Raw genomic sequence first — 27418 nt, forward strand, 5'->3', positions numbered from 1 at the left:
ACGCTGCTTCCACAGCCCCTCAGGGCATCATCCACCCACCGGGTCACCTGCTCTCCTGGGTGTTTGGGAAGGGGTAGGTAAGTGCTCCAATGCTGTAGTTCACGGAAGTGGATGCCGGTTTCCAGGAGCCTGCAAACACCATCGGGTATTGGCTGGTGGGATATAGGCAAGAGGAAGTGAGTAGTGTCCTCCGAGCCCTGCTCTGGTGCGTTCCTCCCATCAGCCCTGAAAGGAGGTACTGAGAAGTCTGCACCCACAGGTGGAGGATGTGAAGCTTAAGGCAGTCCCATTGCCTCTGCCTGGTCGTCACGCTGGTGACCCTGGGAGAAGCAGCTTCCTCCCGGGGCATCCTTCCCCACTGGCCTCACCATCAACCCCACTATCTTCCAAGGAGTTGCCCGGTCCTAGCGACAGGGCTGTTTTCAACAGTTCTTGAAGTGTATGTGCCTCGGAAGTCCCCCTCAGTCAACATGGACGTGACATCTTCCTGATCCTAGAGCCCACATTCTTGCCTTTACAGCATTTTGCAGGAAAGGAAACATAACTCACCCTTTTCCCAGCTACTGCCCATATCCCTTCCGGCTGCCACATCCTACTCCCTGCCAAGGAAGGAGGAGGAGTCTGGACACAGTCCAGCCTGTGGGCTCTGTTTCTTAGCTGGCAGCGTACTTGTGTTAAAGAGTCAAAGCCTCCATCCACCTTCCCTTCTGTTCGACCTTCTCCACGTGCATAGGTGGCTGGAGAAGTGAGTTCAGGGTTGATCGTGTGCAGCTGAACAATGTGCTTCCGCCCTGGGCTCCATCTCACTCCAATGTGCACCTTCCATGCAACCAGAGGTTGATAGACTCAAGCTTCGGATTTCACTGGGTCCAGGGGTCCTGTTGGCCTCAGGCGGCTCATCTATGCTGTGGATTCGTGACAGGGGCTCGACTTCTGAGTCAAGTGGTCCTTTGCCTTTCATTCTGCTATTATGTCTTGTGTCTACAGATTTCTTGGGGTCCAGGGGAGGGAGAGGCATCATTGGCAGGGCAGAATTCAGGCACTGATGGCTGTGTGTCCTTAATACTTAACAGCTATTTCATTCTTAACAGCCATGACGAGAGCACATGAGTAGAGGGGGGAAAGCAGGCATGCACCACGTGCAAAGATGGGCATGCCAAAATGCTCGTGTCCATCAACAGAGACTGGGCCTTGTGCCACCCTGGGCACACTCATGAGCTTCTAGCCTGGATGGACTTGTCCTCGTTAGAGCCAAGAAAGACTGCATGGGTCTTACTGCCATGCTTGGCACAAGTTCATTGCCGAATTTAAAAGGTGACGATTATTAGTGTGGTCCAAGACTACATGCTTAACAGACTGTTCCAAGATGGTTGATCATAGATGTGACTTGGATGGACCCGGCCTTTTGGGGAGCCCCAAACTACTGTAGGAGGTGAGAGCCGGGACTGCATCTGTGAAGGCAGAGAAGGGGGCCCCTGAGAAGACACAGAGCTAGTCACACCAGGCTGGAGCCTTAGGAAACAGGGATGGTTTGGGATGAACTGCTTCACGGGCCAAGTCTTCGCCTCTCTGGGCTTTCATTTCCTCTCCTAACTTAGGAATAGCCCTTCTCTCTCCATGAGTCTCTCACAAGCACTAAGTGATATTAATTGCTGTCTTTTATTGAACACCTACGATGGGTAAGAGATGGGATGGAGAGATGGGAACTATCAATCCGTAAGACATCATCTCTGACCTTGAGACTCAGTTGAGTGGCAGAGACAGACACCCAAACTTGTATTAATCGTATGTTAATGATGTAAATGGAGAGACACACGGGGAGCTGCAGGAGCCCAGAGCAGGAGTGCCGTCCTACCGGGATCTCATTTCACCTTCCCAAATAACCCAGCGGTGGAGGTGGGTATCGCCAGGCTTATTATACAGGGGAGGCACAGAGGGAGGTCATCACCCCAAGTCACATCGCCAGGAGTGGCCTAATCAGAAATTGGACCCGCGGGCTTCCCTGGGTGGCGCAGTGGTTGAGAGTCCAACAGCCGATGCAGGGGACGCGGGTTCGTGCCCCGGTCCGCGAAGCTCTCACATGCTGCGGAGCGGCTGGGTCCGTGAGCCATGGCCGCTGAGCCTGTGCGTCCAGAGCCTGTGCTCCGCAACGGGAGAGGCCACAGCAGTGAGAGGCCCGCGTACCGCAAAAAATAAATAAATAAATAAATTTTAAAAAAAGAATTGCCCCATCATCACCCCAATATAATTTTGGAGCATTTTCATCACCCAGAGAAGAAACATCACGTCCATTATCGGTTGCTTCATTCCTCCCTCCACCGAAGTGACTTTCTGTCTCTGTAGATTTTCCTTCTCTGGACATTTCATATCAGTGGAGTCATGCAATATGTGGTCTTCTGTGTTTGGCTTCTTTCACTGAGCATCATGTCTTTGAGGTTTATCTATGTTGGAGCATGTCTCAGTACTTTGTTCTTTTTGATTGTCAAATTGAATTCCCAGGGCTTATTGCGTTTAGTTATAGTGTGTGTGTGTGTGTGTGTGTGTGTGTGTGTGTGTCTGTGTGTGTGTGTGTGTGTGTGTGTCTGTGTAGAGATAATAGGAGTTGGGGACATGTGGGGTGGGTGGGAGTGGCTTGCTGTGTCTTAAGCTATTTTAGTGTCTGTCCATGTCTAAGACGCAGGTGACCCGTATGCCGGGGCTCTGAGTTGGGCCAGGCAGGGAAGGTAGCTACCTACCTGAGGCAAGGGCTGGCCAGAACAACCTGTTTTCCCTCCTTCCCAGGACTTTGGCATATTTCCTCTGTAAACAATAGAGATTCTCAATTGCTAAATTGTAGGACCTCCTCCCCCAGAGGTGAATTTGTTCTGTGCTTGACTCGCCTATTTCATAAGCTCAGTCTTCTTGTTCTCATCAAGACTTAAGGTCATAATGGCCTCATTTTGCTCTGTCCTGTGTTGAAAGATCTGGGGCTTGAGCTGATTGACAAAACGCCACCTTGTGAAACACCTGCCAAAACCTTCCTGCCCCGTGGGTGGCCTCATGGGAGGTATAAGTGGTACCCAGGGCAGGCTCCACTCCGTCCTCAGCCAGAGGACCCAGGCACTGCCCAGAGGGATGCTGGCAAGTTGGAGCTTATTCCAAAGAGGCCAGCCTCATAGGTCTGGAGACTACCATGTTCAAGCAACATGTTCACCCCTGTGTCCAAATCCTGAAGGGCCACCATATGGGAGAAAGGATCTGGGTTCATCTGTTAGGGTCCAGAGAGCCGGACAGAGAACCGTGTGTGTGAGTTGCAGTGTGTGGATGACAGGAGGCTGACCATGGCAAGGGAAGAGTCATGTGGGCAAGGGGCTTGATGTCTGGCCAGAGCATCTTTCCCAATAGGTGATCTGGGTCCCAGTTAGGGATTTAGATAGAATCCTCATCACGTCAACTGGGAACTCAGCTTGGGCTGTGGGAGGAGGAAGCTGCTGTCTGTGCCACGGACCCACTTCTGCTGCTGAGGCTGAGGGCGAGGAGGTGCCAGGATTCTGCCTGCCTTTGGCCGGGACTGTTGAGTCGCTGGGCACGGCTGACCCTACTGGGAAGAGCCTCTGGCTACTGTCGAGCAAGTTGAGGGTAGTAGGGGTTAATTTCTTTGTTGTCCCTGTAAGCATTTTCCCTTTTCCTTGAGGTTAAATGGCTGGGGTTAAGTAAGAGAAAGAAGTAAATCCATGAGTCATCCCCACTGAGGTCTGAAGCTCTATTTGTTCCCAGTAAGTCCTCCTTAATATTCCCAGGGTTATGGAGGCAGTTTAATGGCTCCTGTATTTCAGAGGGACAGCGAGAGTGCCCGGCAATCATCTTTATAAGATCCTTTATGAACAGCAACAATGTCCACATTACGATTTTACATTCTGCTTTAATAAGGATCGAATCGCCATGGGCCATTTTGAATGAGCTGGTTTTGTCTTCCAACTGCAGTAGGGTCTTCTGCCAACAGGCCTGCTTTACTTCCTGACTCCTCACCAGATTAAATTAATTTTCTCCACAGTTCCTCTCTTAACCCTCTTTGGGTAGCAACCCAGACGGACAGATCAAATTTTATAGAATTTCTGGCTCACAAGGGGTCTGAGAAGCTCCTCAAACAAGTGTAGGCATCCCAGAGCCAGCAGGACAGGTCAGCGGATGGTCTAATCTCTGCTGGACACTGTCAAGGCTGGGCTTCCCTATTACAGCACCAGGCAGCTCCTGTGCCCAATAGTTTCACAGAAATGCCTCCATGTACTGAGTAGAGCGCACCAGGCGAAGGGGTCTTAGAGGCAAAGAGGTCTGGGTTCAGTCTGAGTGCGGTGGTTAATTTTATGTTACTTGACTGGGCTGAGGGATGCCCAGAGAACTGGTAAAACATCATTCTGGGTGTGTTTATGAGGATGTTTCTGGAAGAGATTAACTCTTGAATTGGTAGGCAGGGTAAAGCAGATCGCCCTCCCCAGTGTGGGTGGACATCGACCTGTTGGGGGCCTGAATAGAACAAAAACGTGGAGGAAGGGTGAATTTGCTCTCTGTTTGAGCCGGGACAGCCATTTTCTATTGCTCTTGAACCTCAGCACTCCTGGTTCTTGGGCCTTTGGACTTGGACTGGGACTTACATCATTGGCTTTTAGGCTCCTTTTATCTGCAAACCATACTTCAGGGGTAGATATAATGATTCTTGCTTACTATGTGAATAAACCGAGGCTCAGAGAGGTTGGGCAACTTGCCCAAGGCCACACAGCTAGGACATGATATATCCAGGACTCGAATCCAGATTTGTCCAATTCCAATTTGTATTCTCTCCATGCATTAGTACGTTCTGTCCCTTAGGTCCCTCTCCAGCAGATGCTGAATTAAAACTTTTACAAACATGTGTATATTTTTAAAAGGTCCAAAATCAATAAATGCAGATTAATTTGACATTATTTTTTAAAAGATTTCTCAGGAACAAAAATCCTGCCATGAAAATTGAAGTCATAGAATAGTTACAGGGACACTCCTAAGCTCTTCAGTATTTGTTCCTGAACTTGAAAGGGAAGAGCTATTGAGAGCTGCTGTAGATGATTGAAAAGGTGATCTGGGGCCTTTCCTGAGATTAGCCCAAAGCAGATAAGGATAAAATGTTTAAGGCTATTAGTGTTGGCTGGGGACACCACCCCTGGGGCACTTTAGCTATAAGGCAGAGGCATTTGACAACCACAGGACCTTAAGGCAGAGGGGTGTTCAATCTGTCTCTAACTCTACAGTGGATTCAGCAAAGAGGTCATCCTCCACTGGTCTATTTTAATATTGCATATGATTCATTTTTATTCCTTCCCAATGTCTAATGTGTTGCAAGCCATGTCACATGTCTAAATAAAAAGCAAGTAGAGATGAGAAAGGTATTAAATGGTACCCAAAGGTTTGCAGTCCTTAAACTGTTCCCTAATAGAACTCTTACATTATGTGGCTATGTGTTTTTAGATACAGTCTGGGCACTGCAGGTGATAGACATGAGAGATAAGGGCTAGATCGTGGGCGGCCATGAACCCTGTGTTAAGATAACTGGATTTTATGGATAATGGATACCCTTTAAACTGGGGAGGGACATTGTCAGATTCACGTAGTACCTAGTTTTGTAGAACAGAAATGACATGAGTTCCTGGGTTTGAATCCATGTGTTGGCCACACAGTGGGTGCCTGTTAAGTACTTGTTCAAGGATTCCTGACTTTTCTTATCATCTTTTTTTTTTTTTATTGGAGTATAGTTGATTTACAATGTTGTGTTAGTTTCAGGTGTACAGCAAAGTGAATCAGTTATCTCTCTCTCTCTCTCTCTCTCTCTCTCTCTATATATATATATATATGTATATATATATATCCAATCATTTTTAGATTCTTTTTCCATATAGGCCATTACAGAGTATTTGAGTAGAGTTCTCTGTACTATACAGTAGATTCTTATTAGTTACCTCTTTCATATATAGTAGTGTGTATATGTCAGTCCCGATCTCCCAATTTATCCCCTCTCCCCACTGCCTTATCCCCTGGTAATTATGTTTGTTTTCTACATCTGGGACTCTACTTCTGTTCTTATCACCTTATCTGAACATCTTTAGGCAAGAAATGCAACATTTGGGGGCCTTGATTTTCGCGTTTATCAAAATGAGAACAAGGACATCTATCTCTATTTAAAAAAAATGAGAATTTGATGAGATCACTTACATCAATGCCAGGCACATGGTAGGCAATAATTGCTTATCATCAATAACTGGACTAACTTTGTAATGAATGTCCCCCAGAATTTACAGCAGAAAAGAAAAAAAGAAAGGAAGGCAGCATGAAGAAGTCCCAGGTCCTTCCACGCACAAAAGGATGCACCCCCCCCCCCACACACATCCCTAACCCCTAATCCCTCCCCCACGTTTCCCATCACTTTCTGCAGCTGGTCACCCTCCAGGAGAGACTGGCTTTCTTGCCGGGAACAGTTCCCATGTATTTTCAGCTGTGACGGAAACACTGAGAGGTAACTGAGTTTACGAAGCTGTGCAAGTGTCCAGCTGCGGTGCTGCCTCTCAGCAGACACTGAGCCAGCGCCTCCTTCCTGCCTGTGCCATTGACCTGGAACCCTCAGCTCTACACAGCGTGCAGCACAGAGTAGGTGCCCTGGGCAAGTCTGAGCTAAGGAGACAGGAAGAGAAGAAAAGAAGGGAGAAAGCGAGGGAAGAAGGGGAGAGAGGTTGGTGTATGCGTACTTTTGCTTTCTGTCCAGGCACATCGGTGCCACCAGGCGTGGGTTGAAGGACAGCACGGTGCACGGGGGAGGCGTCAGAGCGCTCGTTGTCTGAAGCAGCCTCGCACCTTTAATTTACGATAAACACCATGTGGTACCCCCAAATGTTGGCTTGGGGTGGTTCCATGGGGCCTGCTGTGCCAGAATGTTGATCCTGCAGCTGTTGCTAAATTACCAGGGGATCCTGGCCACCTCCTCACCACTTGCCAGACTCTATTAATAGATGCGAGAATTCAGTGATCTTCTAACACATGGTAAGAAGCAATGACAGCTCTTCCCTTTGCACAGCACTCTGGAGTTACACAACTCTCTCTGCAGACCACCACTCCCGCCTCCTGGACGTCTCAGCATGAATAAAAGGGATCGCACTGTCTCTCAGGTCTCTGCCTCGCCCCTCCTACTGCACCATCTGGCCTGTCAACTGATAAAGCTGCTGGTGCCTGGAATTGGGGAGTCATCCCGGAGGCCCAAATCAGTTGGTTTCAGGCTGACCTGGATTCAAATCCCAGCTCTGCCCCTTGTCATCTGTGTGACCTTGAGCAGATGACTTAACCTTTCTGAGCCTCAAGTTTTCCCACCTGCAAAATGGGAGAGAGTGGACCTTTCTCTTTCAGAGCTGTTGCAAGGACGGTAAAGGGTCATGCTTGCAAAAGATCAAGCCTCGTACATATGAGATGGTCAGACTTCTCCCTCGTCCTCTCTTCCGTGGGCATGTCCCAGGAATGTATAAATCATCACAGGGTGGCTCTTCTTCTTTGTGCTTCTCTCAGGGTCTTAGTGCACAGTAGGGCAGCAGGTCTCAAACCTCAGTGTCCATCAGTGTGACCTGGGGCACGTTAAAAACCCAGGTTCTCAGTCCTGCTTGTGACGATTCTAACGCGTAAGGCTGCAGAGCCCAGGAGTCTGCATTTCTAAAGAGGGGCCTCGGGTGACGTACGGATCTCCCCTCGGGAAAGCCCCATTTTCAGTAAAGACCTGGAGTTTCATTGGAGCTCCCCTGGCCGGCTGTGGGTCTGTGGTGCAGAGGGAAAAGAAAGAAGGGGGATTGTTTTCAAAGGTTGAGGAGGACAAAGTGGGAAGGACCCTTCACGGCTGTCTTTCTCTAGATGGGAAAGGTTTACAAAGCTTCTGTCTCTTTTTGCCCATAAAATAGCTATTGTGCTTAAATGGACAACGTTTAGTAAAAGAGGAATGCCACCTTGGCTCTGAGTGACTGTAATCACGGCACTCTTAATTAAAGGCTGCTGGCAGGAATGCCCTCCTGGCATTGGAAAACTCCCTCTGGGGTGGCTGCCCAAGGGCTAGCAGATGGTTGCTGGAACTCTGGGGGGAGGGCTCCCTGGGGGTTCCTGGAGAACTTGGTTCTCGAAGATTCTTTATATCTCCTGATCAGCATCAGAGAGCTGTAGGGGGGAGGCCAAGGGGTTCTCAGCATCCAGATGTCCTCCAGGAGCCGCTGGAGGCCTTCAAGGACTTGTGTTGCTGAGAGGATAAATTGCCCTCCTTCCTCGCCCTCTCTTCTGTTTGCACCCGAAGACAGTTTCCAGGAGGGGAATAAAGTGGCCCAGGGGCTGAAGCAGAGGTTAGAGCTGCAAACACCAGTCCCCAAGCTCAGAGCTCATTGCGGTTCCTGCCCTTGTTTCAGCGATTTTGTTTTTTTCATGAGCCTTAAGGAAGTGACCGCAAAGTCCTACAAACAATTTCATTTGCTGCCTGTTTCAAATTTGTTTCACAGAAAGCTTCCAGAGAGAGGTAAAAAGAAGTTTTAAAGTAAGAAAATAAACAAGCCTCACTGAAACCTTAAAAAAAGAATCTAGTAAAATATGTAACATATACATACATACAGAGAAATGTATTTACCTGTAGATGAAATGGAACTTCACTGGTTTTCTTCAAATCCATGTGTAATCTGAAACAGTTCAATTCAAGGGGGAAAAATGAAGTTCAGGGAATATTCAGGAAGGGAATGGGCTACTTCTCCTGAACTAGATTGGGAGGAAATATAAAAGTTAATCTGAGAATGAATTCTATGAAAACAATCTAGTTAAAGTAACAATTCTTTTGTTCATGTCAGCAGAGTTCTGACTCCTCAGTTAAATAGTGAATGGAGATTCCTTGATGTGAGGTCAGGGAGTAAAACAGAGGCATTTGCCTATCTAATCCCTCAAAGTGTCCCATCCATGGATATAAAGTGGATTGCAGTACACACACTTGGCTAAATACGTTGTGTGTCATGTATCTTATTCTACGTTTGACTCTGTTAAAGAATTTAACTTACTTTGGTTTAGAGTACTTTTAAATTTTTCTCATTGCTATCACATTTTTGTAATCAATATATTATTGAGAAAATACATGCAAAGTGCCAGATTAAAAAAAAAAAAAGTTTTGGAGTGGGAGAGCTGGGGTTCTAGTCCAAGGCTGCCCATGCCTTTCCTAAGGCTCTGCTGCAAGCACAGCTCACTCTGGTCATCCCGTCTCCCCGCCGGTAACGCGGCACTACCCACTGCTAGAGTTTAGGTAGAAATGAATCATCCTTCTTCTCGTCCAGCAAAATGACTCCAGCCATAACAGGTAATTACCTAGAAATAGAAAATAAGACAGGAGAATATGTGTGTGTAGTTCCTTTGCGTCTGAGCCTCAGTTGCTGTGTAAAGTGGCGTCATACATACATTTCTGATTCTATCTGCTGGACAGTTCTCTCCCTGGATAGCAGGGCGTGAGGCCCACTTTCAAGATTTCTACCCCTACCTTGAACACCTCCCTAAGTGGTAAGACATACAAAACCTTCTGAAAAACTGAGTTATTTATTTCAGAAATGGAGATATAATGGACATATAACATGGTATTAGTTTTAGGTGTACGACACCATGATTTGATATGTGTATATATTATGAAATGAATACCACAGTCAGCCTAGTTGACATCCATCATGCATAGTTACAAAGTTTTCCTCGTAGTGAGAGCTTTTAAGATCTACTCTCTTAGCAACTTGCAAACACGCCATATGACATCATCAACTGGAGTCACCATGCTGCACATTTCATCCCCAGGACTTGCTTATTTATTTATAACTGGAAATTGGTGTCTTTTGACTGCCTTCACCCATTCATTACACAAGCTTTTTATTTTCATTTATTGTATAATTGTATCCTAAGGCTCAAGGTGTATTTTATATATATACATATATATATATAATCTCTATATATAATGCATAAGTGTATATACATGTATATGCCCATACACACACACTTACAGGCACATTTCTATAAATACATAGAAACACATGGGTATATCTCTTATATAAATGTGTACATATATACCTATACACACATGCACCTATACCTACATACACACATGCATGTATACATGCATAAAACATACACCCCCTACCCATGCACATGCATACACACACACATGCACATACATTATATGCACATATGAAAAGAATGTGATGGGGAGTCCCAGGTGTGCCTCAGATGCCCTGAGGAGTCAGCTGGGTTCCTGGGCTTTCTCTCTGAATTCTAGGCCGTCACCTAGTGAACCTTTGAGGTGTCCCTGCCACCGCTGGCCTCCTGGCTTCTGTTCGGCCCCCAGACACCCCACCTCACCTGCAGCTGTTCCCCTCAGGCCCACAGGGGTTGGAGGGAGACCAGCACGGTCCCCGTCTCAGTCACTCCTGACCTTGGAGAGACCCCACAGCAGAGTTGCTTGGGCGCTGGGAGGTTAGCAGGCGGCGCTTCCTTTTCTCCCCAGCCTGACGGGGGCAGAGTAAGTTGAGTTGATATGCACCTCTCGCTCCCCGCCAGGCCAGGGCTGAGTCCCGCGCATCGGAGCTCTTCTGAAAGCCTTCCCTGCAATGCGCCGTGGCCTCCTGCTGCATCTTCTCCCCCCGTCCCCCAAGCACACAAAATCACAGGTCTCCACGCAGGCCTGGAGGTGTCTGGATCCTAACTTAGCATCCGTCGTTGGTTCTTTTCCTAAGAGGTCTCTTGGCCTCCACATCTGTAGTGCAGGGACATGGTACCTCGCAGAGATATGGGGAGGCTGGAGACCAAGGATGCGAGGGGCCAGGCGGAGCGTGGCAGCACATAAAGGGGGGACGGCCCCGTCACCCGAGTGAGTTACCCGTGAAGAAGCAGAAGGGGGTGATGTACCCCATATCACCTTGCTGAGTAAGTGGGACACAGGGAGTCAAGTGTGCCTGCCTGACTTGGAGGCCCCTGGTCTCTCCCCAGCGTGGCGCCTCGGTGCAGTGGCAGGGCTGGGAGATCCCACTGGCTCCGGTGGCTCCAGGCCCCGTGTTCTCTCTGCGACTCAGAGTTGAAACCAGAAGTCACAAGCGCAAAGCCTGGAGGGCCCAGGAAGCCGATGGGAACTGGGGCCCAAGAGACCGTGAGTGAGGAACGGCACGGAGCCCAGCCCTGGGGAGTGGAGGAAACCTGGCCAGCTGCAGACACACAACCCACCTAAAGGGGCAGCTGCCCCTCAGCTCCCCCGCCATGGCTGCGAGCTGCCAGGTCTGCCAATGCCTTAGGGGGAGCCACGCACTGGGGGTTTTAGGAAAATCCCCCAGGGGTCAGCAGCTAATTCACATAACGTGTGTGCACATGCATTTTATACTGCCTCAGAATAACACGTAACGGGATCTGTCGGCAAGTTACCACTTGGCCTACGGTACCAATCATTTTACAATTTAATGCAGGCGTTTCGGTTAAAATTCTTTTTCTGATGCAGATGACTCTAACAAACGTATCTCAGCTACCCTAGGCCTCTTGTGACCGGCCTCAAGCTTCCAGTCAGGCATACCAAGGCCAAAGCAGCCTGAGTTATTACTGAGAAAGATTGGAGTGGGGAACTGGGCTCTGGCGGGCTCTGTGTGCGCCCCCGAGAGAAGCTGCACTTCATCTCTGCAGAGTGAGCTCTTAGGTGGAGCTGGTTAGGAGCTCAGCTTCCTCCTCTGTAGCCTGGATACTGCCAGGCTTGTAAGATCAAAGGGACCTCTGTGGGGTTGGTGTCTGCAAAGTCCCCAGGTTGTTCCTGGGACAGCGGGGACTCGATAAATGGTGGTCACGGGATCAGCTGCATAATCTGTGGGACCCTGTGCAAAATGAAAACGTGAGGTCAGCTTTTTCAAAAATTATTCAGTTTCAGTATCGCGACAGTAGAGCATGAAACCAAGCCAGGGCTCTACTAAGCGCTGGGCCGTATGTAGCTGTACTGGTCTTAGACCCACGCAACCCGCCTGGCAGTCAGCAGACCTAACATCTGTTGAGTCTTGACTGTGTGCTGGGCGCCATTCTAAGCGCTTGCCATGTTTATATGTAATCCTCAAGGTGGATTAGCTATATTCCCATTTAACACGTAAGGAAAATGAGGCAAAGAGAGGTTAAGTCACCTGTTCATAACCACACAGCTGGAGAGGGGCAGAGCTGGACTTGCCTGAGGCCACCTGGTCCTGGAGCCCTGGTATTCTCATCACAGTTCTTCTGGACTCGAACTGGGGGCTCAGTCTGACTAGGATGGAGTGTCCAGAAACTCCCTGGTCCAGGCACAGAGGCCAGGACCAGGAACCTTACTTCCTATAACCCAGCAGGGCCGGGCACAGGTGGCAGCACAGGTCTTCCCAGACATGCTGCCAGCCGGGTGCTGCACGGAGAGGTCTGGGACCCGGAGAGGAAGGGACGAGGGTTCACAGGAGGACATCCAGAGTGGAGGCCTCCGCAGGACTGAAAGCGCTGGGCGTTATTCTCTGATCCAAACTGCGGATCCTCACGGATCAACCGCAGGGTCATTACTCACGTTACAGCTTTGGGCTGACTCAGCACCTTCCAGGCCCGTGCAGATAACAGATCTTCCCCCTCCGATGTCTACATTTAGCGTTTCCAGGGAATGGGGGTGGGGCAGTTCAGGACACTTATTTAGGACACAAGTTCTCCTGCTTGCCTGTGACTCACGATCGTGCTTTTCCTGGGGCTTCTCCTCCTGGCGTGGAGCAATGGGTGGTGAGCAGTGCCTGTGTGGTCCCATCTTCTTCAAGGCACCTCAAGGATTTCGGATTTTACACTGAAAGGGAAAGGATGATGTGTCAATAATATTTGTGAAAATGTGAAAAACGAAGAAAAGATGTATCCCCAGGGGAATGTTTCTCTTAGAGTCATGATTCTATTTTTGGTCCATGAAATAAAACTGATGGTGATAGAATGATGACAGTAATAGGAATAACTAGCATATATTGAGCCCTTACAATGTCCCAGGCACTGTACTAAATGCTTTACTCAAATTAATCTCACTCACACATACCTGCTTGACGTAGGTGTGACTCTGCTGTCCAAACCACTTATGATCTATTTTCCAGGCACACTAAATTACAGCTCAGGAAATTTACATGCAATTAATCTCCTTAATGGAACGTTTATCGTTGGATAATATAACCATAGCATAGATGAATGGTAATTCATCCCCTGTTCTAAAGGCATGTGGGGATGTGGAAGGGATGTGGGAAGAGGGGCCAGGGCTGGGATGCTGACCAGCTAGCAGGGACCATCCCTCCCCCACCCCCACCCCCCCACCCCCGGCCTTGCCACTGCCCCCTTGCCCAGCTCCATCCACACTGTCCTTCTTAAATGCTCTGTGCTCTTCAGGGTCTTTGCAAATGCTGTTCCCTTTGCCCACTGTTCTCTTCCCTTTGGGGAGGTAACACACGCTCATCCTTCAGACCCTCAGCTTGGACTCTCATGGACCTTGGGTCCTCGTCTCTCCGTGTAGCTTTCCTTCAGCATCCTTGCCAAAGCTACAGATGGACGTTTACTTGGGGCCTTATTTGGTGACACTTCTTATGCATTAGACCCTTCACACCATGAGGACAGAGACCGTTCCTGTCTTATTCATCGTTGTTTATCATTGCATCCTTCCCAACTAACACATAACATGGATTCAGCAAAGGCTTGTCGAAGGAACGAACAAACAGGATGCTTCGTTCTGGTCGTAGGTGGATTCGGGGGTCAGCTGCACGGATGTGGACGGTAGATTCATTCTGAGCTGGACTTTTGTTCGTACCTGGGGAGGGGGCTTGAGTGTAGTGGCCTGGAAGGGGAGAGGAGCTGAATTTGGGGTGTCAGACTTCCCTGACTGTTCCCGGGCAGGTGAGAGGTGTGAGGCTAATGATCGTCACTGACCCCGAATTCTCTTCTGCCTGAATCGGGAGCACTGAGCCCTCCAGGTCTGCACCAGAGGTTGGCAAACATTGTCTGTAAAGTAAATACTGCAGCCTTTGTGGGCTGCAGGCTCTCTGTTGCAGCTGCTTACCGTTGCCATCATAGCACAAAAGCAGCCATGAGCAGTGCGGGAATGAATGCGCATGACTGTGTTCCACTCAGATTTTACTTATGGTCATTGAAATGTGAATTTCACACCATTTCATGTATCACACATATTTTCCTTCTTTTGATGTTCTTTTCTCCAGCCATTTAAAAATGTAAAAACCATTCTTAGCTCATAGGCTGTACAAAAACAGACCGCCTGTTGGATTTGGTTCCTGGGCTGTGTTTTACTGACCCCTGGTCTATATTATTCCAGATCTCATGGTGTCTTCTCTGCTGTTTCCTAGAAGGTGTTTCCAACTGGCTGGGCTCAAGTGCCCACTCTGTCCTTTACTCCTGTGTGGCCTCGGGAGGGTCACTTTGTCTCTCGGGGCCCAGGCTCCACGCTGGTTGGGTGATGCTGGTGCTGTCTGCCATGCCCCTCCAGGCAGTGGGGTCTCCCCAGGAAGCTCCATTTGGTTTTGAGGAAGACTCTGAGGGTCAGAGTAGGACCCAGGTCATAGGGAGCTATCCACAGCTAGGGAAGCAGATACCAGGTCCCTGGGCTGTGGGTACCACCTGGGGTCTGGCTGTCTTCTCATTCACCTGGAGACCCTCATATTCACTCTTAGAATTGGGTCTCCACCACACACTCATTCATTTTTCCCCTCTAGCAAAACTAAGCAAGATTATGGGGATCCATACTTCCCTTCACACACTTTGTTGTCATGAAATAGGCTTTGACAGCCTTCAAGGCTTTAGAGATAAAAGTCTCCACAAGATAAGGGACTGGGTTACCTCATGTGGTGTGTGGGGGAAAAGCACAGATCACAGCTGATTTAAAACACAGGAAAAAAACCAACCAACCTGTTTTTTCTCTTATAACCTTGGTTTCATAAATGACCCCTGTATATATCCAACCTGGAAACCTGGGTTTACCCTGGACTCCATCTTCTCTCCCACACAATTAATCATGGACTTCTGTGCACTTTTTCCTAGGACCAACCACCCTGGACATCTGTGGCCTTTCTTGCACTATCTCCCTCACTTCTTCCATTCCTCTGACCCTCCTTCACCTGGACCGCCTTTGACCTCCTAAAATAATCTCCCTGACTTTAGACACTCCCTGGATTTGGGTTTTATTTTTTTCCATAAAATGCAAATCCAATCATATCACTTACTTTATAGAAATTCTTTAATGGCTTAGGGTGATGAAAAAGTTCTAGAGACAGTGGTGTTGATCACACAACAATGTGGATGTGCTTAGTGTCACTGAACTGTACACTTAAAAATGGTTATAGTGGTAAATTTTAGATTATGTCTATGTTACTACAACACAGAATTCTTTCATGACTCCTCACTGATCTCTGAATACCTTGGTCAGGTTTGCAGGGACCTCAGAGAACCCCATGTCCCCTGTCATGCAAATTTCATTCTCTGCCCACCAATCTTAACCTTCACCATCTTGTCATCCCCACTTGCACCTTCTTGTCTCCGTTTCATCTGCCCGAAGCATATTTTATTTTTCTTACTTCCTGAAGCAAACTCGACCTTTAAGATCTAGGTCAAAAAGGAACACAGCCATCTCTTCCATCAACCTTTCCCTTTGACTTTACTTCTTTCACACAGGTAGAACTAAATGATTCATTGTTTAATGATAATATCAAATACTAGAGGAGAGGGAAAAAACAGACTAGTCATAAGTTGCATGTCAGATAGAAAGAACCACAGTAAAATCAACAGCCGTGTGTCCACCACTCATAGGCGATGCCATCACCTCTGCCATCTTCTGTATGTCCCTCCCCAGATTTCTTCTCTCACTCCCCTTTCAGACTGGACTCCACCTGGGAATTTTGTATTTATCTTTCTATTTATTTTCTTCATAATTTTATCATGCTCATTTGTTTCCCTGAATAATGTATTATGTAGTTGTACCTGATTTTGAACTTTATATAGATGGACTCATACTGCATATTCCCTGTGACTTGCTTTTTCCCCGCAAAATGACATTTGAGAGATTGATCTATTCTTTTGTCCTTTTCTGTAATCTGTTCATTTTCACTGCTATATACTTTTCCTTTAGCTGAATACAGCACACTTTTAAAAAAATCCGTTACTGCTGGTGATGGGCATTTCTGTTACTTCTGGTTTTTGATATTAAAAATTGTGTTGATGTGGCCAACTCTGTACAGGTTCCTTGGAGCAATTGCAGGATACCTCAGGGCATCTACCCCAAAGCAGAATTGCTAGGGCTGACTTGTGCATATCTTCAACTCTTTTCCATGATGCCAAATTGCTATCTGCAGTGGTTTCATCAGATTACGCTCCCATCCCGCATCGGTTGGGAGGAATGATTGCCCCACTTCCTGGCATCATTGGATTGTCAGACTTTAATTTTTGCTAATTTGGCATATGTGAAAGGATATCTCATTGTGGTTTAATTTTATGTTTCCCTGATGACTAGAGAGGTTGGGTGTCTTTCTGTATGTTGATAGTTCATTCCTTTTCCCTTTTCTATTGAATCTGTTTTTCCCATTATTCTACTGAGTTGTTGGTTCTTACTGATTTGTAGTTTATTGCATATTCTGAAACGTAATTCATTGTCAATTTTCTGTGTGCAAACAAGTCTTCCTAATTCTATCTTACCTTTATACTCTTTATAGTTTCTTCTGATAAATTGAAGCTCTTAATTTTAATGTAGACAATTTTGTCAGTTTTTTTCCTTTATTGTATGTGGCTGCTGTGCCTTGTTTAATAAATCTTTTCCTAGCTGGAGGCCATAAAGCCCTTCTTCTATGTCATCTTCTAAAGCTTCTACAGTTTTACCTTTAACCTTAAAGTCTCCAAGTTTCCTGGAGTTGATTTTTGTGTATAATGTGACAAAGGGGTCCTAGTTAAATCGTTTTTCTTTATGATCTCATATCATTCATTGAACATCTACCTACCTTTTCCCTACTGAGGAACTATAAGTTTTTCAGAGATGGAAGTTCTGTCCCTGTGCTCTCCATTCACAGCCAGCATCCATCCCTGTATCTACACCGCACTGTCTTCATTCCTTGAGCTTGGAATGAATTGGTGACATAACTCACCTTACCAGATGTCTTACAGCAAGTCTAGACATCTGGTAAGGTGAGTTATGTCACCAACTCTTCTTCTGGAGAGTCTTGGCTATTTCTGTTTCTTTGCTTTTTCATTTACATTTTGTAATCAGCTTGTCAAGTTCCACCAAAAAAAAAACAAAAAACTGTCATGATTTGAATCCTATGACTCTTAATCATTGTTCTCCTAGCATTTTATATAATGCACAGAAATCCACGTACACTTACTTATTCACAGAATGCATATCTTACGCTTAAAGCTTTTCACAGTGCCTGATACATAGCAAATTTCTTGAATGAATGAACGAACGAATGAATGATTAAAGTCCTCCATTTAGCTGAAGTTCACTTTTATATAAAGCTCTAAATTTATAGCACAGTTGAACTGTTCATCTTTAGAAAGGCTCTTTCACTCCACAAAAGATGGGAGAGCAAAGGAGTACCTGTCATTATTTGTGCCAGGTACAGTGCCAAGGAGAAAGGGACAAAGCCATTTTGGAGTCGTGTAAAAAGTCAGGAACCCTCAGTACTTTGAAAATAGGATATGAGGGACCTCCCTGGTGGCATAGTGGTTAAGAATCCACCTGCCAGTGCAGGGAACACGGGTTCGAGCCCTGGTCCGGGAAGATCCCACATGCCGCAGAGCAACTAAGCCCGTGTGCCACAACTACTGAGCCTGTGCTCTAGAGCCCGTGAGCCACAACTACTGAAGCCCACGTGCCACAACTACTGAAGCCCGCACGCCTAGAGCCCGTGCTCTACAGCAAGAGAAGCCACCACAATGAGAAACCCGCGCACCACAACGAAGAGTAGCCCCAGCTCACCGCAACTAGAGAAAAGCCCGCGTGCAGCAACGAAGACCCAACGCAGCCAAAAATAAATAAATAAATATATTTTAAAAAACGGAAAATAGGATATGATTTTCAAAAAAAATAGGATCTGTAACCATCTTCTCGGGGCCACATTGCTTGTGGAAGGCAAGAAACCTCTTCCTCAGGCTTCCTTGTGTGTGGGCTTCATGAGTAACTCCCATGACTGACCTGCCTGACATCTTGCGTTTGAGACCAAGACATTACCAAGGTGGAAGTTTCATTAAACAAGGCTCACAATAGAACAAACAATTTGGCCTTTTTTTTCTTACACACACAAATTAAAGAAGCATTCCCTTTCAGGAAGCTGGCGCTTTTCTTTGCCTGGTTAATCTTAGGAGGAAACACATATGCAAACAATAGAAAGAAAACGGGTGGGGGGCAGAATTTATTTATTCTTAATTTACTCATAGAATAATTTGAAACTCAGACTTACCCCTGTACTTCTGCTCAATGTACCGAAGACAAAAGGAATGCCCCAAGCTTAACCTCTTGAGCTTGAAGCCTGGATTCAAATTTAGACCCTGAAGTTCCCTGCTTGTCTGACAGTAGATGGACACTTGACCTCTGGGAGAGGCAGAGTCCTCATCTGCAAGGGGAATGGAAATAACCAGGCTCATCTCTCTCAGGGCCATGTTTCTGGGGTGGGAAGTCCTGCTGGGGACCATTTCATTACCAGGAACTTGCCCTGGAAATCCTAGATAGCTCATTTATTCGCTCAGCAAGCATTCGCTGAGCAGCAACGATGTGCTGGGCTCTAAAAAGGCATAGCCTATCACTGGGCAGGAGGCGTTCCCTTCAGGAATCCCCGAAGGGACCAATGGTGAATGTTGTCTGTCGGCAGCAGGGCGCTGAGACCTTGAGTTCTGAGGGAGGTCGGGCCACGTTTCACAGCTCCCCACCACAGCCAAACTCTGGTACTACTCAGGTCAACTTCTTCAGAGAGACTTGAGGGGCATCTCCTCAGGGTTCCAGTGGACATTTCTTCCTGGGGAAATTTAGCAGTAGAATTCCAGTGGGATGCGCTATAGCCCCCAACACTGTGGCTGGCCTTGGCTGCAAAAGACAGTTATCACTCATCCACTATCCATCATCCACTCTAGATTCCCTTCACCTTCAACCAGCACCTGTCAGTCTCAATGGTTTATCTGCTGGGGTGACCCAGACCCATATCTCTGAAGGTCTGATGCTCCAGTCACTGGGCTCTTCTCAGATGGAGTTCTTGCATGTGTCTATTTACAGTTAAAATGAGAAAAGGAGTATCAAGACTTGCCTAAATGGATCAAACACATCCCCTAACGCCCACCTGTTGTAGCAGCAACACGGCATCCCCGCAAGGTCAGAATCTTAAATTCTGGCTAGGATGGTCCCTGCTTTTCTTGGCTAGCTGGTCCTTTGGCATGGAGAGTCATATCTCATTGCTCAGTGCAACTCCCATTGTGTCCCCTAAAGAAGTATTTTCCTTTGGGAACCGTGACCACAAATTCTGCATCGTGCAGAGTGGTAGGGACAGGAAATGCACATTTCCAAAGTGGCTTTTGGCTATTACACCAAGAGTTTTTTCATTTACATAAAGCCAGAGAAGGCAGCACAGGTCTGGAAAAGATTCTGTGAAGTCATTAGGGACTGGGATTCTTCTATCAACCTTTGTTTCATCAGTCTTTGAAGATTATACTCAAGTTCAAGGAAGGCTGCTGGAGCTCCATCCATCATATATGTATTCCAGATAGATACAGGTAGCAAATAAGAAGAGTCTAAAATGCATCCACCCTCCGTCTGTCAGTTTCTTCTTTTAAGAAGTTTTCCAGGAAGTTCAACTTTCAAATATTACTTTTATATCATATTAGCCTCCCTTAGCTGCAAGGTAGGCTGGGGAACATAGTATTTATTACATTGTTTCTGGGAATAAACTCAGGTTATAAGAATGAATAGGGTGGATAGTTGGATAAGCAACTAGTGAATTCTGCCACACCCTTCCTAATCAATCTAGTGCTGCCTCTCATCGCCCTTGACTCTATCATACTAGCCTGTGTTTTATTTTTAATGGAAAATATCACTGTCTGAGATTATAACCCTTTGTTTTTTGATAGACTAGAAGCTCCCTAAGGGTGAGACTTTGCCTGTTTTTTCTAACCTTTTTTAAAATCCAAGTCTAGTTAATTTACAATGTTGTGTTAGCTTCAGGTATACAGCAAAGTGATTCAGTTATACATTATCTATCATCTGTCTATCTATCTATCTATCTATTCATTTTCAGGTTCTTTTCCATTATATGTTATTATAAAACATTGAGTATAGCTCCCTGGGCTATACAGTAGGTCCTTGTTGTTTATTTTATATATAATAGTGTGTATATGTTAATCCCAATCTCCTAATTTATCTTCCGCCACTCGTTATCCCCTCTGGTAACCGTAAATTTGCTTTCTATGTCTTTGAGTCTGTTTTGTAAATAAGTTTCTTTGTATCATTTTTTTAGATTCCACATATAATCTCTGATTTATCTCTGATATATCTGCATTTCCTATTAAGATATTATAGCATGTTTGCTCTCATATCTAAAGAGGGTCATTAGTAGCAATATACACATGGGCCAGTTCATTCATTTAGTCATTCATTTAGTCATCTATTAATTTATTTGTTAAGCTTCCTCTGTGTCTCAGGCTCTACAGTAAACACTGGGAGAATTAAACTATGGGTAAGACATGGCCTCCCAAGCAAGACTGATATGTAAATACAGAAATTAAACTGCAATACGAAACAACTCTAGTCAAGTCATGCATAGAAGCTGTAGGGGCCTAGAGGGGAAACTGATTGCCTGCCTGGAGAAGGGTCCTCTTACATGGGGCATTGCAGTTGGGTCATTCAAGATCAGTAGGAGTTCACCAGATGAACAGGGCTTTTAACCCAGGCTTCCCCGTCTTCAAACAAGTTAAGGAAGTGCAGGACACGACCAAAGCAAAACAAGCAGCCTGGAGAGGCTCATTTCCTTTCTTCTGCATGAATTTTCCATGATGCTCATAAGACTGTGGGCTCTGCAGGTACTGATGCAGAGAGAACAAAGTCTCCCGTCAGGGTCTCGGTGGATTGTGTCCGGGAAGGAGGAGGGAGGATGATAGAGATGGGAGAACGTGCTCAAGCAAAGGGTTGTCTAAAGAGTCATTATGAGCTTTTAAGTAAATTCTCAATTATAATTATTCTAATGGCTTTAATAAGTCTGCAATTTGGAGCTATGATGTTCTAATATGTCAGCCATCGTATGCCTCAGTGAAAGCCTCTCTTTCCTTTTTCCTTTGAAAGCCAACATTAAGAGGTGAATTCTGCCAATTTCTCACTTCACAAGGGTTGGGACCTCGTATGTTATTTAAGCCCAGCTCAGCCGCCAGCGTGCAGTTCACAGTCCATGACACTCAGCACATTCTCCCTGGGCTACACCAACCTGGGGGCGCACATGACGGCAACAGAGAAAGTTCCAAAGGGAATAAATGATTGTGTTACATGTGGCTCAACAGATCTGATTCAAATCCTGCCTCTGCCTCATAGTAGCTGGGTTGCTTTAGGAGAGCCAGTTCCCTTCTGTGTGCCTCAGTTTCCTCATCTGCAAAATGGAGATGATAACAGTGCTCGTCTCACAGTGTTGGAGGAATAAACCATCCCACGTGTGTACAAATGCCTACTTGCTATGCAATAGACTTTTCCCAGTTTTGCCAAACTCCGTTTTTTGCAGATGAGAAAAAAGGATAAACTAGTTGTCCAATGTCACTTAGCTACAAAATTGCTCACACAGTGAGCCAGAAAGATGTGACCACAAGACCACAGACAGAGCTCTTTTTGGAGCTGGAAAGAGCTGTATCAAACCCGGGCTCCTCCCTCTGTCCTCTGCGTGACTCTCTGGCCACAGGGTTCTTTCACGTGCTTTCCCAGGACCTGGCAGTTCTTCCTCTAGATCCTCGTGGCAAACACGAAATTTCTTCCAGATTCTGCTCGAAAGGCGACTTTATGGGAGCAGGTTCCCGAGTCTCTGCCTCAGACAGCCCCTGCATCATTCCCTGTCTGTCTCACCCTGTTTGTGGGTTTTCATCGTGGCCTTTGCCATCTGACATAGCTTATTGTCTGTCTCCTCCAATTAGAATGTAAGCTCTCTGGGAGCAGAGATATATCTTTTACTCACTGCTGTGCTTCCACATCCTGGACCAGCACCTGGCACAGACCAGGTACGTAATACTATTTGTTGCATAGAGGTTGAACAAACATGTGTTAATTTCTCTAAGCTTCTGACTCTTCCTGGGACTAGAAGCCCCTCCGTCCTAGGGTTATGTGGAGACAGCTTATATTAAGTGCCTAGCACGGGACATGGCACATGGGAGAATGTCAGTCAGCAGTTGTGATTATAATGATCGGTCCCATCTGGCGCCCCGTGGCGGGGGGCAGGACTTCAGAGCTGACCTTGCTGCTAAAAGCCTGTGTCAACAGAGGACGATTTGGGTCAGTGTTTCCCAAATCTGGCTGCGGCTCAGAATCACCTGGGGAGCTTTGCAAAAACACAGCTGTCCAGGCCATGCTGTGGTTGTTCTAACCCAGATCTCTGGATTGGGTTGAGGAATCTGTGCATTTGAAATGTTGGAGTGGCCATTGCATTTCCCTTTCAGGAGTTAGAAAGGCTGCAGCTCTGGAGAGAGATGTCGTGATGCCGATGCTTCATGGGAGGTCATTTCCCTATTACACAAGCTTCTTGTACAAGGTAAGGACTCCATAGAAAAGGCACAGTTATAAGTGAGGAAAGGGGAGCGAGCTATTAAACAGAGAAAACTTACTGGTAAGGAGCCGGCACCTCCGTCATATGCAGAACCCACTCCAGCGCCATTCACGCCGGACAGGTGCATTTCTGCAGGTGTAACCCACGTAGGTGATGTGATCATTGCATTTCTGCCCTTCAACCTTGACTCTGTTGAGTAGCAGGTAGGCAGTGAATGCTTGCGAGACTGCGTCTGTGAGTGTTTAATCTTTTAATTATGACTCTTGGAGTTTTTAGAGTGCAATGCTAATAAACCAGTACATGGCCTCTTTCTTGAACTTAATTTCGTGCAAAGAGTGTTTACATAACTGTGAATTCCCAGAGGGCAAAATACTGGGGCCAAGAATTAAACCCATTGGATAAACAAACTGAAATCCTTCCATATTTACAATAAAAATAAGTGTATAAGGAAGGCACCAGGCTGATATTTTCTTAGTAATTATCTAGGTCTGTGTTGTCCAATCCTGTGGCCATTAGTCACACGGGGCTATGTAAATTTAGTTAAAAATTCCGTTCCTTGGTTGCGCTAGCCAGATTTCAAGTGCATATTAGTCTCAGAGGGCTGGGGCTATGGTATTGAGCAACACAGATAGAGAACATGTCCATCATGGCAGAAGCTTCTAGTGAACAGAGCTGAGGTACATTTTCTAGAGGTGGGTGTTTCAAAGAGATCACAGCTAGTGTCTGGAAATCTGCAACCTACAGTCTGTGCCTAATGAGTACTAAATACCAAAAAAAAAAAGGGGCAGAGTCAAAAAGGTGTGTCATTGAGAGCATTGAGTCTCCTAGCAAGTTTTTATAACTTTTTTATTATCTTGGATATTTAAGAAGAAGCTGTAAATTATTGATAGGAAAACACCAACAATACGTTGAGCAGATAATAAAAGGAAAAGTGACTTTGGACAGATTTTGGAAGTTTTCTCCCCAAAATGACTTGCTTTGTGCAGGAAGTGGGAAGATGAGACCTTGGATCTCCATCACCTGCCATGTGAGGATGTCTGTACAACTCACAGCCCCTCCTGGAGTGAAGACAGTGTGGGAAGCACACGGTTTGGGGTTAGTATCTGCACTGCTCTTCCCTAAGAGCAACCATATTGAACTTGAGAATGATGGCTTCCTGAACTCACACTTTCTCTCTACTTCTCCCATGAAAGACAAGCTGGGGTCTTCCCAGGAGGACAGTATATCATGACATTTAAAACTTGGAACCTGGCTGTGTGACATCGGTTGAGTTATCTCATGTCTCTGAGCTTTGGTTTTCTCATAAAGTAGGAATAATAGTATGTCTGATGGAGCTGTTTTAAGAGAAAAAATGAGACAATGCATGCCAAGCACTGAATACACGTCCCACCTCATAACGCACACATCATAAATTGTTTGCTGTAATGTGTGCACGTGCATTTGTGAGTCAGGCTGTCTTAGGTGCTAGTCCCAGCTTTGCTTTTCATCGATGGCTTGCTTCACTACCTCTATTAGTGTGCTTTGTGTTGGTTCCCTCATCCATAAATTATGAATGATGCTACCTTTGTGTAAGTTTGTTAGGAGGCGTAAATGAAACAAAATACATCGAGGAGCAGCAATGTGGTTTGACCCATAGTAAGAGCTCCATCAATGCTATTGCTTCTCTTCATCTAAGAGACATCCTTGGGTGCAAAACCTTTCTGGTTCCCAAGCTCTTTCAGTTTCCCTATTAAGGTCAAGACTGAGCTGGATCATGTTCTACTGCAAGTGGATTTCCCTTCCATCATGAGCTGTGTTTTGTCCAAGCAACCCTTCTACCTCTTGAGGATACGGCAGAGGGCTAAATCCTGTATCAGAGGGTCCCTGGGTGGCTAAGGATGCCTGCGTACTGCGGCCGGTCAGTGGGAAGGAGCAGAAAATGTCAGCGGGGCTGGCTGCTTGATTCTCACGTTCTTACCCTACCAGGCTCTGGCTTAGCGTGATGCTGGCTCCCTGCAGAGCTGGGCTTGAAGCAGGTGCGAGAGACACCGGGAGAATAGCTTGCTTGAGGCTGCAGCACGTCTGTTCTGCCTTTCACCCCTAGAGGACCAGCCCTGCGAATACCTGGGGCTTCTCATGACCCACTTGGTGTCATAAAACCCCAGGCAAGCAGGCAGACAGGGCATCTCCTAACTCCACTGCCCATTGTGGGAAGCTGACCCCGGAAAGGAGGAAGACTTTCCAGAAAGGCATAGCTGCTCAGTGGTCAAGCTGGGATGAGGGCCCAGAGGGTGGGAATCCTGGTTTTGCTTTGCTTTTTTTTTCTTTTTTCCCATTCTAGCTCCCTTCACGCTGTTTCAGAATTCTGTATTCTCTTCGGTCTTTCCCACCCGTCCCCGGTCCAACCCAAGCTGGCCTTTATTCACAGCACCTCTTTCTCCTCAAATAACTTCCATCTCACAGTATAACTGAAAGAAATGTAATTTGATCAAAATAATTTTCTCTAAAGGCACAATGACTAACACTTACCAGGTTTTGAAAGAAAAGTTTGGTTTATTCTAAACAGATTCCTTTATGATGAATTTCAGACACTTAATAGCACAGATCCCGTGTCAAGGAGCACAGCCAAAGGTGCAGCTTTGCCAGCCCTTGGCAATGACATTGAGTTGGCTTCTTAAATCTAAGCCTCAGTCTTCTCGCGTATGAAATGGGGCCATTCAAGTCTGTGCCTCCAGGCCACCTCTCCAGCTCTAGGCTTCTGGACCCTTTGTAAGAAAGGGAAGCATTTGAAACTCTAAAGAGGAGATTTTCTTGGTCCAGCCTCTTCCCCTCACTTTGCATAAGATACTTCTGGATTTGGATTTGGAGACAGTACTGGACGTAGCATGATCCACTGCCCTTGACCTTCTGTAGCAACTTTCTCTGGGGAGCTCTGGGGGAGCAGAGCCCAAGATTCTTCCCTCCTTGGAAATTCCTAAGACTTCTCCCTCCTTCTTTAGTCTCCTGGGGATCTCTCATCCCTTTTTGGACCAGGTCCAAAGATTTTCTACTGTTAAATCCTGAACATTTGTCTCCAGACACCCTCTTTCTGCAAAGAGCCTTCACGATTCCCCTCAAAGCCAGGAGGCCCAGTGAATTTTCTGTCCAGAATTTCTTCGGGTTTTGCCACAGGCACAAATGCAAGCTTGAGGCAAGGAAATCAGGCTGTAATGGGGAAGACAAAGTACCTGTGATGGTGAGGATGAAATACACATGAATACTTGAGTCCTGCCATCTACCTGCATATAGACATGTCAGCCAGGGGCTAATGAGCACAATTCCGTACTCTTCAGCCGTTCACTGAGCACCTCCCATGCTCGGTGCGTATTTGCAAATTGCTTCATGGCTTACAGAACATAGTTCATGCACTGAATTAGTCTCGGTTCTGTTGGTGGCAAAAATGTAAAACCAGGGCTGCTTAACTCAGTTTTTTAGAAGAGTGTGTGTGTGTGTGTGTGTGTGTGTGTGTATTTGTGTGTGTACGCGTGAGGGAGAGACAGAGACATAGAGAAACAGAGAGATGGGTTAGGCATGGGGTAGAGGGCGTAGAAACCTGGGGCCCTTTGAATTAGTCAGGATCAAGAAGCTGGGTAAGCAGAAATCATTTCTAGGTCTTTCAAAGGGAGGTTACTTGTGCCATTTAAGGAATATATATTTGGTCTCTGTCTCTGGTTCCTGACACAGAGCTCTGAATCCCTTGGGATTTCCTGAGTGATAAGAGGGTTTTTGTTCTAATGGGGTGACTCTGGGTGGGTTCCCAGACAGCTTCAGGATGGGGACTGGTCACCAGAAAGATGAAGCCATGACTGGTAGCTTGGAACTCTGAGCACCGTCCCCCATCCTCTGGGAAGGGGAGAGGGGCTGGAGATTGAGTTCATAATTGATTACGCCTATGCGATGAAGCGTCCATAAAAATCCCTAAACTAGGGGATTCGGGGAGCTTCTGGATTGGTGAACACATCTGTCTGCTGGGAGAGTGGTACATCTCAGCTCCATGAGAACAGAAGCTTCTGTGCTCTGGACCTTCCAGACCTCACACTACGTACCTCTTCACCTGGCTGTTCATCTGTATCTTTTAATATATCCTTTATAATAAACCTGCAAACATACGTGTTTCCCTAAGTTCTGTAAGCAGTTACAGCAAATTATCAGACCCGGGCATTGGGAGGGGGGCGGTTTGTGGGAACCTCTGATTTGTAGCCAAGTTGGACAGAAATGACAGATAACCTGTGTCTGGCATCTGAAGTGGGTGACAGTCTTGTGGGAATAAATCCTTAACCTGTAGGGTCTGCACTCACTCCAAGCAGTTAGGGTCAGGGTTGAGTTAACTTGTAGGACACCCAGTCAGTGTTCCCCAGAGAACTGGAGAATTGCTTGGCTTCCGTCTGCATGTATGACCTAGTTGGTTCCTGGGAAATTTTAGCCTGGTCAGCAAGAGCTTCCCCATTTTATTAAATAAGCCTGTGCTGATGAAGAATGTCACCCGGAACAATCTGCGTTACATAGAAAAGTGGGATTAAGATCTAATCCATGGAATCTCAACAGGAAACGGGGAAAAAATATCTTACCTTTTTTTGTGGCTAGAGCACAGATAT

This window comes from Leucopleurus acutus (genome assembly GCF_964270905.1).
Source record: "Leucopleurus acutus genome assembly, chromosome: 17".
In the NCBI taxonomy this organism is placed as follows: Eukaryota; Metazoa; Chordata; class Mammalia; order Artiodactyla; family Delphinidae; genus Leucopleurus; species Leucopleurus acutus.